At 33.3% G+C, this 16,627-nt stretch overlaps 1 protein-coding gene across 1 annotated transcript in view; it reads left to right on the top strand.

Annotated features, from left to right (window-relative positions):
- The first annotated feature begins 2,888 nt into the window (after positions 1-2,888).
- Positions 2,889-16,627, top strand: part of LOC111424118 (limbic system-associated membrane protein-like) — an 80,237-nt gene continuing 66,498 nt past the window's right edge. Inside the window, exon 1 of the mRNA XM_023057550.2 lies at positions 2,889-3,121. The gene's annotated coding sequence lies outside the window, so the exon portion shown is untranslated. The remainder of the gene's footprint in view (positions 3,122-16,627) is intronic.

Raw genomic sequence — 16,627 nt, forward strand, 5'->3', positions numbered from 1 at the left:
TTTTAATTTTTGGGGAAGAAGTAGTGTTTCATTGTTACCCGATCACGCCAGAAACTTTTAGTGTTTCTGAAAAGTGTGTTATTTCGGTACTCGCCAACCGTCAAAAGTGAAGTTTGTTGTGAAGAAGTTTTCAGTAAACAGCTATGTTTGTGATTGCAGTAAAGGTATTTAGTAAAAGTTCAGAACATGATTCTGCAATCATAGCTGGTGGTATAGAATTGGTATAAAATTGCTGGCTAAACGAGTGGTTTTAAAAATATATAAAGTAGAACGCTTATATGATTTGGTGAATATAAAACGAGTTTCACGATTTCAGGTAAGCACCGTTATCGACCTACAGATGACGAGTAATATGTGTGCGGAAAATATATCCCCAATATCTAGGCGCACAATTTAAGGTAAGTTGCGGATCTATTCTCTTTCTTGAAAATAATCCCGTTGGGTATCATATATCGATCAGTCGCTCTGAAACATTATTTAGAATAAATTGAAATTTCTATCTTGGTGCAGTTCTATATTTAGTCTGGCGTCAAACTTTGATTCATCCCAATTAACCTCATTATAGTAAAACGTCTCCCTATCTATTATTGCACTTCACCGTTTTAATTCAATTTCTGTGTTCTGAACAACGCTTTAACATTTACATTAGCGAGGCTTAACACCAAGTGACGAGAATTACAGATCAATCTCTTCAACGTTTCAGTTCAATATATTAATAGGATTAAAACCCTTTTAATATAACATACTCAGTTTATCACTTGTAGTATCCATACATTATATATATCCCATATTGTTTAGACTAATACATTACCCAGGACAATAAGTTGTTGGTCAGCATATGTATCATATCCAGTCACTCAACCACAGTTACACAACAGTGCAACACTGTAACTTCAAAAAGATTGGTTTTAATGACTTATTTTTATATTAGATGTTGCCATATCTGCATGGCTTTGATGTCATGTGTTGTCAAATAAATCTTTAATTGATGGAGATGTAATTTTAAGAGATGTAATTCAACTATTTTCAACAAATTCTTCCTAAGTTCCTTCTATTTAGGCCATTGTGCTATTTACATTTCTTTCTCCTTTCTTGGTGTTATCGTCAAATCTGAAAAACTTTGAAATTAAGTTATTCTATTTACAGCTACTAGTAAAAAGCCATGATGAATTCCTTCGACATCGCACGGTGCATGAAAACTATCAATAAATCCATTCTTGGAATGTTCACCTAATTGGGAGGTATCAATGACTTTGACATTGGCAAGTCCCAATCATTTCAAGTTAAAGATTGTTGAATGGTTTTTGTAAATATCGTAAATCGTTGATCTCATAAAAATGCTTGATTGAAAATGATGGAATATACGCAGTATCCAACAGCAATATTCTATACAGCTCTTTTAATTCATTATTTTTAGTGAGATAGATTACAAAATTAAATAATTCTAGTACAAGTACATATAACCTTTTCTGGAACGTCTAACAATGTTATCTTCATCTTTATAGAGAATAATGGAAGTTAATCCATTGTTTCATTGTAATACATTTGAAATTGTCTTTGGTACAAGGTTTACATTTCGATTATTATTTCTATTTAAAGCGACATCATAGATTGTCGCGACAACTGCAGTTGTTTGATCTTGTGTTAGAATCTCAATCTAAATGTCAAATGCAGTTTAATAGAAATTCGTTCAATTCGTATTAAAGTGTTTTGTTTCTGTTGTACAATTCATATATACGGCACACAAGTAAATTAATTCAATTCGGCGTTATAAGCATCGTGCGATTTAAAGACCTTGGAGGGGAATTAAAACGTTAAGCGATGACCACATTTGTGACATTTCTTATTTAAAATGCTTTTAACTTTGTTCCATTAACTTTTTTCCTTTACAATATGTATTAAAGTTAATGTTGATGTTATCCATTTTACGATTTTATCTTTTTGAAAGAAAAGTTTAAAAAATTGTGTTTTCTGTATAGTTGTTTTTAATTACTATTTCTGCGGTGCGATATTTCGAAACGTTAATGCAATTTTAATTGGGGCAACGTATCACCCTTTAACCTTGTGTCATGTTGCGCAACTTTTGTCCTTTGGCCTCCAGCCAGCAAATGAGCGCATTAATTTCCGTTTTTCCCAACCTAAAACTTATACCCAAGAGTTGACTTCTTCTGACGTATCTTGCCAACACATCGGCATCGCCGCGATTCTCGTCAATCTTTCAAATGTCAATACTTCTGAAACTCATTCCTGATAATGGTCCACGATGCAACTCATCAAATGGAAACGTTTTCCTAATGGAGCGTGTAGCATCACGACACTCGCCGTGACGTTCCTATTGTTATTGGAATGTTGCCAAAGTGTTATAATCAATACAGTGATTCAGTATGTTTGAGGAAGTTTTTTTTGAATAAGGATAATTGTGATCCATTAGTGATTTTATTTACTGGAAAGTTTTAATATTTTTGATGGTTTTGATGACCTCCATAACTTTTGTATAATGGAAGCTCTCGTTCTCTTTATGTCAAGTTGTACGATTTCTACTTCCAGTTTGGGGGGCCACGGGCGCTTGGAAAGGTTAGTTGAGTTTCACGACCTGCCGCAAGACTTTTTTTTCCATTCATTTCTCCAATTCGTCTCGCATCCTTAATTCTTTTTCCCGGAGTGGATTTTAAAACTTTCTTAAATTGAGATCGAATTTTATTACCGCTATGATTTCTTTATTAAACTTATTCCTGATTTATTTTTGTAGGTCTTTTGCGGTCATTTTTTGGACTTGGTTCAAAAAGGGTGGAAATAATTTCTTTTTTTTATTCTTTGTGTGTTAAAATTGCGATGAAAATCGATCGAGAAGTCCGCGTCAATTCTGTGAGCGCCTACATCGCAGTTTGCGCCCGCTCCTTCGGCAGTCAACACGTGCGCGCTCTTTCCACAGTGGGTTCGGACACGCGAAACGTTCAAGTTCGAACTTGCGTCGGTATCAGGCGCAAGTGATCTCGCGAAAGCTCTCGATTCTGGGTTTTTAAAACGTCCTGTTCCGATATTATTAAGTTTTTCGAACTCGGACGGTAAACGTGTCCGGAGTCTAAGTTCTTGTTTTCTCAGCCCTATAGGGATAGTTATGGTAAGTTTTTCCGTAAGGATAGCTAGAAGTTAAATGAAGTTATTCGGGTTTAATGCCCAGTGCATCGTTAATTCCTTACCGGACTCCGGTTTCATTACAGTTTTGCTCGAACTGTTGCTCAACTATTCTCATAATTTATTTTACGAGCGTCTTCGTACAGAAATCTACTTTACATTTATATCTTAAGTAAGGTTGAAAAGTTTTAATTCAAATTTAATTTTTTTCCAATTTATGGTGTGTTTAAATTAAACGGTTTTGTTGTGATAACCTTTATTTTATAACTATAAAAGCGAAATGTTATTAACGATTAAAATCCATATAAAACTACATGTCCGATATTTATATATATGCGATGAATCATTTTTGTACGATCGCTTTAATTGGAAATAATATTAAAAATGAATTTTACACGCTAATTAAATCGAATCCGAAAATACGAATTAAGTTATTTGTGATACACGGCTAATTTAATTACTTAAAATATCGCATTTTGATGTTAAAGCAGCGCTTTTTTATGATTTTTTATCTCATTTATTTTTTTGAAGTGAAATATTTAGTTTAACATGGTAATTGGGTATAATTTTAGATGTAATCAAAGTTAATTTGCATAAGTTGTTAAGAGTTGCCGACGATGGGCGAGATGTGAAAGGATTTTTAAAAGAAAAAATAAATAAAACATTAAATTGGATTATGGAAATTACATTCCTACTGCTGGAAAAAGTTTTTTGCAGTTGCAGAGGACTTTTTGTGTTTTAAAATTCAGGTTTGATATATTCTGAAAACCTGTGCAAACCTGGATCATAAATTTTAAATTATTATTAAAATAGCGACATTAACAATTTGTCAACTATGACGATAAATAACCGAAACTCTAGTCGTTTTCAAATTTAATTTTATTAATGTCACAAACTAAATGATTAACGTTTTAAATAGGTACACGAAATGTCATTTTTTTGTCCATATATTTTCACAATTCATATTTTCATTGCTATTGATTTTTAATTTTACAGTGCAGGACACATACCATTTCTAATCTCATTCCTTACAGACTTGCATGATACAGCCATACGTAATATAAACCAGATCGTACAATGCTTGAATTTAAAACTATACCGACTCTCAAGTAATAATCTCATTTCCCCACTTGCATCAGTAAGATCAGTAACTGTTTTGGTCTACGAAAATACCCTTTAATTTCTTTTCTACCTAACTTTATTGCCATTTCTCGCTAGATCCTGCAGAAAATATTCTACAAATATGTCGTTTATAATTTGTATTCGATTAATCACTTAGTCATCCCTTACGTCGAATTAAGTAGTTCTTCTGATCTGATTGTCCTAAAAGCTGTTATCTTCTGGCTATAGCCAAGTCAATGACTTTGACATTGGGAGTTACAACATTTCGAGTTAAAGATTGTTGAATGCTTTTTGTAAATATCGTAAATCGTTGATTTCAAAAAAGTGCTTGATTAGGTTTACAAGATAAAATGGAATTTTTGGAATAGACGCACTATTTAAGAACAATATTCTATACTGCTGTAGTAATTCATTATTTTTGGTGAGATAGATTACAAAATTAAATAATTCTAGTACAAGTACAAATTTAATAACCTTTTCTGGAACGTCTAACAATGTTAGCTTCATCTTAATAGAGAATAATGGAAGTTAATCCATTGTTTCGTTGTAATACATTTGAGATTGTCTTTGGTACAAGGTTTACATTTCGATTAATATTTCTATTTAAAGCAACATCATGTCGCGACAACTACAGTTGTTTAATCTTGTGTTGCAGACATTTACTGTTCGAAAAAGTTTTTTGCAGTTGCAGGCGACTTTTTGTGTTTTAAAATTTAGTTTTGAGATATTCTGCAAACCTGGATCATAAATTTTAAATTATTATTAAAATAGCGACATTAACAATTTGTCAACTATGACGATAAATAACCGAAACTCTCAGTCGTTTTCAAATTTAATTTTATTAATGTCACAAACTAAATGATAAACGTTTTAAATAGGTACACGAAATGTCATTTCTTTGTCCATATATTTTCATCATTCATATTTTCATTGTTATTGATTTTTAATTTTACAGTGCTGCTGTGTTTTATATTACCCAATAAATTTTGGCACGTCCATCGCGTTTTCCATTTTTGAATCTTGTTTATTCGCTTGTGTATGACATAAATAAAATCACAATGTTTAATGATACACCTATGTACCTATTTATATGAATTTGCGAAATAGTGTTTGTTTTTTTTAATATAAATTTGCGAAATTAATAATCATGTTTTTTAATTAAATATTATTGGAAATAGGTAGTTACATAATGAAAGAGTACTGGTTAAAATGTTATTTACGATACAATTCTCCAGCCTGCGGGGATAGGTAGATATTGTTTATTTCGGCGTTTTACAATTAATATTATAGGTATCTGTTTTAAAATAAAATTGTAAAATAATTTTCTCTTTAAAGTGTTAACCAGTCAGCTGTGTTTTTGTGACATTTATTTTCGCTTTTGTGAATTTCAACGATTGTCCAATTGCATTCAATTTTGTCCTTTATTTGTAACTCTTTCATAAATAAAATACTTCATATCGAAATTTATTACCCCGCATCTAGTTTATACAAAATTTATTTTCGGCCTCGTTTGAAAATTGTTGTGGTTGATGAATAGGCAATTCGTCGAAAAATATGGGACAAGTTTCATTTCGTCTGGTTACGTATAACGCAATAAATGTACCCCTCCTTTTAATTAATACCCGTTTATATCGCGGGGTGTAATTTTCACGTGCACATTTAGGTATGCGGCGTTAGTCATTTAGGAAAGTTCAAATAATTACGCGGCTAATTTAATCGCGACGTTAAAACTGTACTAATTAAGCTTAAATTATTCAAACCCCCTTTACATTATTCTATGCAATTACACTATTACTATTCATTCCAGCGAAATATTTAGAGACACCTTTGGATTCCAATCATCTAAAAGGTTAAAATGCAAAATCGATATTAATAATAATCTAAGTGAGGTTGCCATCTTCTCAAATTCTCTAATAAGTTTCCAAACATTACATGAAAGGTAAGGAAGCGAAATCATTAAATCTATTCAGTGAATTGAAGTAAAGGATATTAAATTAAAACTTCATTTTCTGATTATTTCATGTCAATGATTTTAACAGGTTGCACCTAATTGGAACCTGTTTCCTACCATATTTCACTTCGTTAATATTAATGTTACATTGTTGAGTACCTTGTGTGCCATGTAATGTTACTTTATGTAGATCGATTACTCCTCTACTCCCAAGTGAATATTTGACTATTCCAAATCAGATTACCAAGTACTTGCCATCTGTCGCACCGTGAATTATTAATTCCTCGAATTGATCGGTCACACCACTTAAGGGGATAAAATACGAGTTTGTTCTTCTCTTTTAATGCTTTAATCTTCTTCTCTACAATATCTCCTCATTAGAGACAATTACCCATTACTCTTTCTGTCGTACCGCCGACGCCACTTGACTCTATCTTCTGTTAGGTGGAAGACGTTTCCATCTGCCTGCCCAAGGTTCCATTTGAGAATCCCGTTTTCGGATGGTATCTTCGAAGCCATGTAACGTGGCACCACAGATCGTATCTGACGTCTACTGAATTAAAGATTAAGGCGGGACTATCCCTTATTGTACTTCTCGACCCTAATCTCTTGGGGGAACCTGTCTAATACTCTACTTCTCTTGAGAAGAGAAAGCAAAAATTGTTTCTCACATAATCTGCTGAAATTAAAAATATTATCGCATGCCTTGAAAGCTATTAGTAATTATGAAGGTTTCATTGTTGTCTGTGCAAAGAAATTGTAAATAATCTTAACGTTAGTTAACTTATTTTTGAGATAGACTGAAAAGCCACGATATTTTTCCAACCATCATAACGAGCTGCAGTAATATTTAATATTTTCTAAACAATAAAATATGTTTGCGCAGGTTCATCCATTTAACGATACACACCGAGTTGGCTACAATACGCCATTTATACAGATTAATTATTTAATTGGGCTATAGATCTCAATTGAATTGGGATGATACTCGAAATTCGAAATGGATAAAATATGTGAACGTCATAACTATGTATTTTGACTAAAAACTATGTGAACTTTTCTAGTATATACATATTTGGCTATCAACTCCCAATTGACCCCTTGATAATCATTGTCCCTTTATGCCTTTACAACTACATTTACTCCCAGAAAGCCCATAACGACCCCGTTGCGAACCCTTGCTTTAATGTTGTCTGTAAATCTTGTTCAATCAGCATCTAGCAAAAAATAACACCCTTTAACACTAACAATTTTTAATATAAAGTTTTATAAAAGATTAGTTTAATTAATTAATTTATTTGGATGCGATTTAATATTTTTTTTATTAACGTAGCGTTAGAAACCACACAACGACCGGGTAACGTCTAAATATCAATAGAGTACGGCGTTTTGATGAGGAATCAGCGACGATCTTTTAGATATACCTCTTTTACACAGCATGACTTAGAGCAGAGTCAGTACAGAAAATGAACTAGATGGAGCAGATAAGTGTCTTTGTGCTTTGATCCCCAAAGAGGACTGTTCTCATTGAAATCAGCGATTAACTGTTGGATGAGTTACCGTAAATCGTGCAATTGCCAATCAAATAGTAGGACATTGACAGAAAGGGCATTTAAAGATTCATTTTACAAAATACTAACTCAACAACCAGCGCTCAATATTGATAATCTCTTCTATGTAAAGAATCCTATTTTATGCCATTTTCAATTTACAGTTTTACAGCAATAAACCTCTACAGTTACAATATCACTTCCACATATAATCTTTTAATTTTAAATTTACTAAACTCAATGAACTTTTTCATTCATGTTTAGGATATCTTGTACAATCTTTAGCAGTCATTGTATAAATGGGAGTGTTGCGGAATAGCGAGTTACAGGCTTTGTAACTCTCGATCGAACCTATGGAAAGCGAGAGAATGATGTGTAACTCACTTTACGTGTTCATGGAAAATCAATTTTTATACAGGGTGTTTCAGGTTTTTGTAGCAGGACTTTAACAGTCGATAGATCTTTTAAAATTAACACAAAAACTTCATATAAACATAGGTCGACAAACGCTTTGTTTTGAAGATACAGGGTGTTCAAATTAAATTTTTAAATTGATTTTTATTTAATATTACATGTGTATTTCAACCGATTCTTTTCAAATTTGGTATACGGAGGTTTTTTGGCATGAGAAAGACGATCATGAAGTCCGTTTTAATATAGCCGGTAGAGGGCTATTTTACCTTACGCTCTGTAACCTATTCTTTACGGATTAAAATGATAATAACTTTTCTGACAGTATACTTTTTGGTTTTTTGAATAAATATTCTTATTCTGTGTACTTTTTAAACAGGGGCACTCTTATCAAAATGCGCTAAAGTTTCTTGTTTTCAAGATAATTCGCTTTTTATTATTCGATACAGACCAATGTTTTTAAAGGATAGTTAAAATAATGTGTGCCATGGAAACAAAGTAGGTAAATTAACTAATGTTTTAGTTTATTAATGTTTTTAATCTAAATAATAAAAGAAATTGTTGAAGATGTAAAAAATTTTGCTTGCATAATTCTGACCGAGGAATTACTGATCGAGTAATGGTAGTTAAGAACGGCCTTAATTATGTCATTACAAGCATTCCTAATCCTATTAAAGGTTCATCCCTTGTGGGAGCAGGTGTCTCATACAATTTTCATTTCAAATATCGACGTGGGGCCATTCGACTGGTCCACCACGACCAATCCATCTTGCAGGAAAATGGTTGTCCAGCCAATTTCTTACCACCCTACCATGATAAGCTGCATAATGATCAAGTTGAAACCAGGCCTTTCTTCCTAAACCTAAATCAATGTCATCCCACATATTGGCATGTTCAGCTACCAAAAATTACAACAACGCCGCAGCAATTAGTTGTGGTGGCAAAAAGTATGGCCCGAAAAGATGACTATGTTAAACACCTACCCAGACGTTGACACTCACGTTGACATTCATGTTGGAAGTTTCGTGGCCGAATTGCGTGGGGATTTTCATGCGCCAAACATGTAAATTATGAAAGTACAATCCTACGCCTTGTGAAACACGCTTCATCGTTCCACATTATATTATTTAAAGAATCCACTGACAAAACGTTCTTCATCGCCTGGTTGCAATCGTTTGCAAGAGTTGTAAATGATAAACATATCTATGATCATGTTTTAAAAGGCGATAAACACGCACCCTGTTGGGGTGAAGAGGTGGGGTCTCTGTCGAATTCACGCAAAATTCTTCTTCTAAAGTTTCTTTGCAGTCTAACATTGTTATTATTACGATCTACCCGTCATTATTTAGCCTTTGTTCAACTATTTGTCTATACACTTTCACAAACACAGAAGGATGCGGATGTCTTCTATTTGGATATCTTCTCCTATACTGTAGGCTCTAGGGAATAATAAAATGAATATCCCCAAACTCTTGGTTAGGAAAAATAAACGGCATTTTATAAAGTTTTTATGCAGCAAACAAAAAATTAAAAATTAAAAAAAAAAAACAATTTAACACGATTAGGAAAAAGAGTAATGAATTTAGCACGTTAATAAACAAGAAAATTGAATTTAACACTGATCAACAACTACTGGTGATTTGACACTTGATACAATAAACTAAAACATTAGTGAAGTTACCTGCTTTGTTTCAATGGCAAACATTATTATACCTATCTTAAACAATTCTCTAAAAAAATTGGTCTGTATCGAATAACAAAAAATGGATTAATAATAAATAAAAATCAATTCAAAAATTTTACTTAAACACCCTGTATCTTCAAAACAAAGCGTTTGTCGACCTATTATATGAAGTTTTTGTGCTAATTTTAAAAGATCAATCGACTGTTAAAGTCCTGCTACAAAAACCCGAAACACCCTGTATACACCATGTGCCAAAAAGTTTTTATATGTTTTTTGCTAAAACAGACAATCTGTAACATGAAAGATAAAATCTGCATCACAAAGTAAATGCCATTTGGTGAATGAACGTTGTTTCTTCGATTGTTAACAATGCCTAGAATTGATACAAGACAGCGGTTTAACCTATAGTTTGACTTTGAAAAAGGACGAATTGTTGACCTGCAGGAGGCAAGTATTCCGTTTCGTTAAAATGGTCGAAGATTTCTTTAAACAGTGCTTTAAGCATGGACTGCGTGTTCTGAAGAACGTCACCAACATCGTCGTTCTGGAAGCGGACATCTTCAAGCGACTATTGAACGTAAAGATCGTCGCCTTAGACAAATGAGTCTTAGGGACAGATTTCATTCTTTGGCTGCAATTGGTTTTGCCTTTACGACGTCTTCCTTTGACGCAACTTCACAAAAGATCCATACTTCTCTGGTGCCTAGAAAGACAACGTTGAATCGATGAATGGGATCACATAATGTTTGCTAACATCATGTTCCAGCAGGATAACGCCTGACCTCATATCATCCACATCTGTAAGAATTTCCTACACAAAGAAGGAGTAGAAATTCTCCCCTGGCCTGCTTGCTTTCCGGATTTAAACCCGATCGAGCAGGTGTGGGATATAATGGGTCGCTATATAAAGCGTTTACCACAAGCAGCAAACACATTGCAGGAACATCGTCGTCACCTACAGCAAGTCTGAGGTGAGATTCAAGAAGATACCATTGATCACTCGTTCAGACCATGCCTCGCAGAGTTGGATAGTGCATAAACAATCGTGAAGATGTAACATTTTATTGACATAAATTCTTGGTATTTTTTTTCAATTGTTATGATTTACAAATTAAAAAATAAATAAATTATTTCTAAAATGTCAGCTTTGTGACTCAGATCTTTTGAAGTGTTGCATTATTTTTGGCACGTAGTTTTAGTTATTAATCATCTTTTCCGTTACCCAATAAATCAAATTTGACCTAAATTGAATATCGTTATTGGATATCATCCGACGTGGAACAACATATCTCATAAAAGTTTCGGCAAATAGCTTGCTTTAATCCAAATAGTTCCCATTTAGGGAATGTGTTTCTACTACAAAGGTCTATTTATGGATAGCAAACGTTTTTGGTAAGGGGCAAAATAGATCAATAGTAATAGTTTCAAACCTTTGAGCAAAAAGTGCTTATTTCTGATACCTTCAACACTATATACATTGTACTTGTAGAAATCATGTATTTATTTTTTTCCTGGTAATCTATGTTTTGATCTTCTGGGTTCTAATATGTCACAAATTGGATGAATGTGACAGATTTCTGTCAATGATTTTCCTTCCTTTTGTGACAGATTTCATACGTAAGGCTTAATTACTTTAGAGTCATTTAATAAAACGCGAAATTTTGGCAATTCCAGCAGTAAGATAGTTCCTGTAATACCGACAAATCAAGGCGAATATGGTTTTGGCTAGATCTACGATACTTTGACTTGTACTGAACTCCAGATTATCTCTCCATTCAAACAATATGTCAATCCAGTACGTTTGTGATTTGCACGTATATTATTTTTCATGTAGATACAATCTTTCACTAAGGCCCACTTTTACCACCTCTTGATAAATTTATCCGATAAATAAATCCACGTCTTAGCCAATGAGAGTGCTTAAAACCGCCGCAACCATGGCAACTATCCTCTAGATACTTTATCAGGAGGATGGTAAAAGTGGGCATAAGTCTTAAACATCATGCAGTTTATTTTAAAGAAGTTGACAAGTGCTATCCATCAGATTGGCACGATGAAGATCTGTCAAATCCGTATCTAAATTCAGAAACAATACTGGAACGTCTAGAAACCGCTAATACATCAGTTATTTTGAATTATTATTGGGCACTTGTTTAGCATCTATAATAATATCAAAAAGTTAATTCTGAACTTTTAGAAATGTATGATGTTTTCCCATTGGAGCACTTATTTAATAAACCATTAATCATTTGATGTTAGATTCTTTCAAGTCACCTTTTACTAAGTATGTATATGTAATGCTTTCTCTTTACAAATAAAAATATCACTAGGAGTATTTTTGATTTGGCCGAAACAGGAAGTTCTCTGTAAATGTTTGAATTTTCACGTTGTGTCATCAACACAAAATCTTTCAGGAAATTCGACAACGTTGGAAGAGTTAATTTCATCTGCTAAATTCGGTCAACCTTAACAATTTTTGATGGCAATAACTAATTCTACTTCTGCGTATTTTGATCCACAGATTCATGTGAGATAAATACAATTTGTGATCAAAAATCGTTATGGTAAACACGTGCTTTGTAAAGTTGGAAAAAATAACGCCAAAAGAAAAATTTCATGTGTGGTGGCATGTTAGTTGGCATGTTACACCTAATTTTAACTTTACAACATATTTATTATAGTTACTTCGGTGGGATTCATCACGTACTAATTTATTAGTTTAGATGCAGTCGTAGATGATTGTTCATCTTTTTATATCAATGTAATATTAGCAATAATGTAAGAATAGAGCTGCGTCATCTCAAAATACTCACAGAGTGCTTTCACTCATTCATAGCTTAGTTGTGATAAGCATATTTTACAACTGCTGTATAATTTGGATTTTTGTACCATTTGTATTCATTTCTGTTAAATTATTATCAAGTACAAAGTTCCAAAGTAGTTCCAGTTAAAATCAAAGCTTTATCCGGGAAAGTTCTATAAAACATGAAATCAAATGTTTTAATCAAGATAGAGACCTAAATTCCGAAAACAATGCCCGATTTAAGTAGCCCCCATTAACTTCAACATTGAAATGGGGAGATAGCAAGTCATGAGTACCCAATCTTAACACCGCCGGCTTTCTACCGTTCACTTTCAAGTTATATTTTGTGGAAACCTCCGTTACTAATAAAATCATGGTCTATTATGCAGAGTTTATAATCCTATTAAAATAATAATAAAAAAATGTGCATATAACCAATGAAAGCTACTAAAAATGAGTAATCAAATAATTGAATCTTGAACAGTCAAGAAATACATCGCAAATGCACCAAGAAACAATTTTAAAGTTTTGTTTTATTTCCTGTTTTTTTTTAATCTTTCCTTATATTTCATTGATTTAACACTGCACCTATAGCTACATTGGATGGATTAATTCCATTCTCTGTTTTCATTTTTTATATTTAACTAATTCACTTTGATGATAACCTGAACTTAATACTTGATGATTAAAGATTATTATCTTGTTTACAAAATAAAAACATATATAACCTGGTAAGCTGCTTATGTTGTATAAACAAGGTTTACTTCGGTATAGGCTATTGATAGCTTAATAATAAAGCTGTATTAGATTATTTTGCCCGAGGGTTATTAAAGCGAGCCCACCAACCTCAAAGTAGAGCTAATTGCTTTCAAACGTTGTTGGTCTGTTATTTCATAATTACCTTGCACAGGTGGCGCCCCGGTAGTTTACATCGGTGGTTTGAAGAAGACGCGTGCATGCGAAAATTATGGTTACGGTTTCACTATTATTGACGCGGGCTCATACTCTATTAGAGACTAAATTAATAACTGTACACTAATTGCAATCTCCCATAATTAATTCCTTTCCAGGTCGGACCGGAGATTTGCCGGTGCCGCGAACCCTTTCAGGTCGCCATTTAAATTGAAATTTATGAAAAACGGCTAGGTGCAGTCAGCTGCTTCGAAACCGGCGGCGCAAAGGACGTTTTAATTAATAGGAAGCAGGATCATTAAAAATACTCTTATTATTAAAGAAAGTATTTTCTTTTCTAATTTATTTGGTAATTACTTGTGGTTACCCCTTGTTTTTGAAACAATTACGGTTATCCTAAAAACCAATATTTATACCGGGTCAACTAAGGGCGTGCTTGTGTTGATCTTCTTATTAAAAACGTAAACTTATTAATTGAATGAAGAGAGGGAAACTTTTCGCGTTCCTACGATATTCCACTTTGTTTCCTCCATCCACGAACTACTTAGGGCCAAGTTTAATCGAAACAATTTTATTGAACCCCGCTTTATACACCATCTTCGCTTCACTCCAAAAATTGAATCATCTCCACCTTGAGATTATCTTCGATAATCGTTATTGAGTGGCCCGATGTAGTTGACGAAAACTACATCTAACCAAAATTGTAACTTGACGCTAATTATACCCCACTGAGCTATCTAAAGGATAATACGTGTCTATTGTGACGATGTGCCTAGCCAGTTGTTATAATCCTATTCATCGTGTTTAATCTCACGTGATTGTCTCTTAGAGCTTGTTTGTTACAGTCGTTTAAATCTAATCCAAATTCGACTAATTGTAAATGTAATCCAAGAAATCTCATTACCTAATGTAATAATAAGTGATTATTGTTTAGTGAAAAGTTATTAAAAGATGAGATTTCTAATTAACTACGTCAGTGTCGGGTTCGGGTCAGTATCCCGTTTGTAACGGTGTAGTTGCAGGGGCGAATTTACGACGGGAACGAGCATAGAACTCGGCAATAGTCCGTGAACTTTCCCCGTAGAATGCGGCAGGGACCTTTGAAGTTTTCCAATTAAACAACTCCGTTCTTCTCTTACGGCCAACCTGCGAGTTTTCACTTAATGCCTTCGCGGAATGCGAAAACTGGTTGGAGATACCCATGGGACTCCATCTCAAGTAATTTTGAATATAACCACCGCGTAATTGCCGTTGAATCCAGCGATGAGTGGATTTTCAACGTTGAAAACTCATCGAGTGGTAAAATTTCTTTTACGCGTTTGATATTCCGCCCGTTCCCTAAACGAATAGAAAAGTCGTTCGGACGAAATGATCCTGCTATCGGACGGTCCTGCACGACTCCGGAGCAAATGTGGTTTTGTGAGATATAAAAATAGTTTGTAAAAAAGACATCAAGTTTAAAAGAAAAAATATTCAGTTTACGTTAATGTGATTCTCACACTAATTAATTAAAAATAAATCTTATAAATGATATATAATTAACTTTGTTTGGTGAAAATAGATGAGAAAGAAAAGAAACATAAATTTAAGATAAATATTAGGTACAAAAAACATCGCTAAGATTACGAGAAGGAAAATTATTTATCTTTTTTTGTTGTTGAAAAGCTTCGGTTTCGGGGTATACAGGGGTGGTTGGAAGGCCTCTATAATTAATGAAGCAATTTATCATCTTCTCGGCACCAGAAAAGAAATTAACCACCGTTGGCTTGGAAGGTGGCGAACCGTCATTTGCAACAACGGCGAATTTATTTATTGATCCGGGCGGAGCAATTTTCAGGGGAGCGAAACGGCATTTAAATTGCTCCTGAGTTTTTAATAGAAGCGAATTACGTCTTGCCCCGACCGAGGCGCGACGTACAAGAATTAATATTTGCGAACATTGCAAGCGATTTGATTTATAACGGAGAAAAACTTGTCGAGGTTTACAGCGTAAACTAGGACGAGGTGTTAACATTGAAAAATTCTTCGCGATACGTCAGAGTAAAGGTTTCTTGTAATACATCAGCAACTATCAACCGTAGTGACCTTCTTTCGGCTTGTCAGGTATAACATCGAAGATAATCCATCAGAAAGGATTTAGAAAAAATTAAAAACTAGTTTAAAATCTTCCGGGAACGCGTTTGTTGCAAAATGTAATAGAATACCTAAGACAGTGGAAAGATTTAGTGATATCCCGAACAATGTGTCGCTATTGTTTCATGTCTATCTATAGACGGTGACAAGTTAATGGCATACAATGACTTATCGGACGATATCTTGATGGATCTGTCCTTTATTGGCTTGGATACAACATTTCGACATTATAGAGTTATATATCCCTCGTTTGTAATCATTTGAGGTGTTCACAAAAAATATTGATTATACCTAGCATTAATACAATAAAATATTTAAAAGTTTACAGTAAATTTATGAAATCTTAATGATTCAAAACAAGTATTGCATTACTTTTAATCAATACATTATATATCTAGAATTTGTAACATTTAACTATTTACATTATTTATCATCATTAATCATGTATATATTGATTTTAAGTGTTCAAAATGTTAATTAAACGATCGTGAATTGATTCAATATGTTAAGGTATTTAAAGATATTTGGGTGCATATTTTATACAAATTGTTAAAGAGACAAAACTTTGTATTCCAATATTAAGTATTTTGAGCAACAATTTTTTAATTGTATCCTATTATTCTGTATGCACAGATTTTTTCGTAGCATGAGACCCAAAGGGATGACTTTGAATTGTAAAACTTTGAATTACACTGTTTTTGTCTCTATCTACGTTTGCAGCGGATTTTTGTTGACTCCTGAAAAAATCCACTCTAAAATTACCACGATAATTGAAAAAATTAAGATGTTAGGAAGATAGAAAATGTTATAACTACCAATAAAACTGAATTCAGTTTGATAATCATGCTTTTATCAACAGGATGAATGGAAATATTATGAAAAAAAATGTCAACAAGATGAATTTAACAACAGCAATGCATGGGATG

This window comes from Onthophagus taurus, chromosome 11, assembly GCF_036711975.1.
Source record: "Onthophagus taurus isolate NC chromosome 11, IU_Otau_3.0, whole genome shotgun sequence".
NCBI classification, from domain to species: domain Eukaryota; kingdom Metazoa; phylum Arthropoda; class Insecta; order Coleoptera; family Scarabaeidae; genus Onthophagus; species Onthophagus taurus.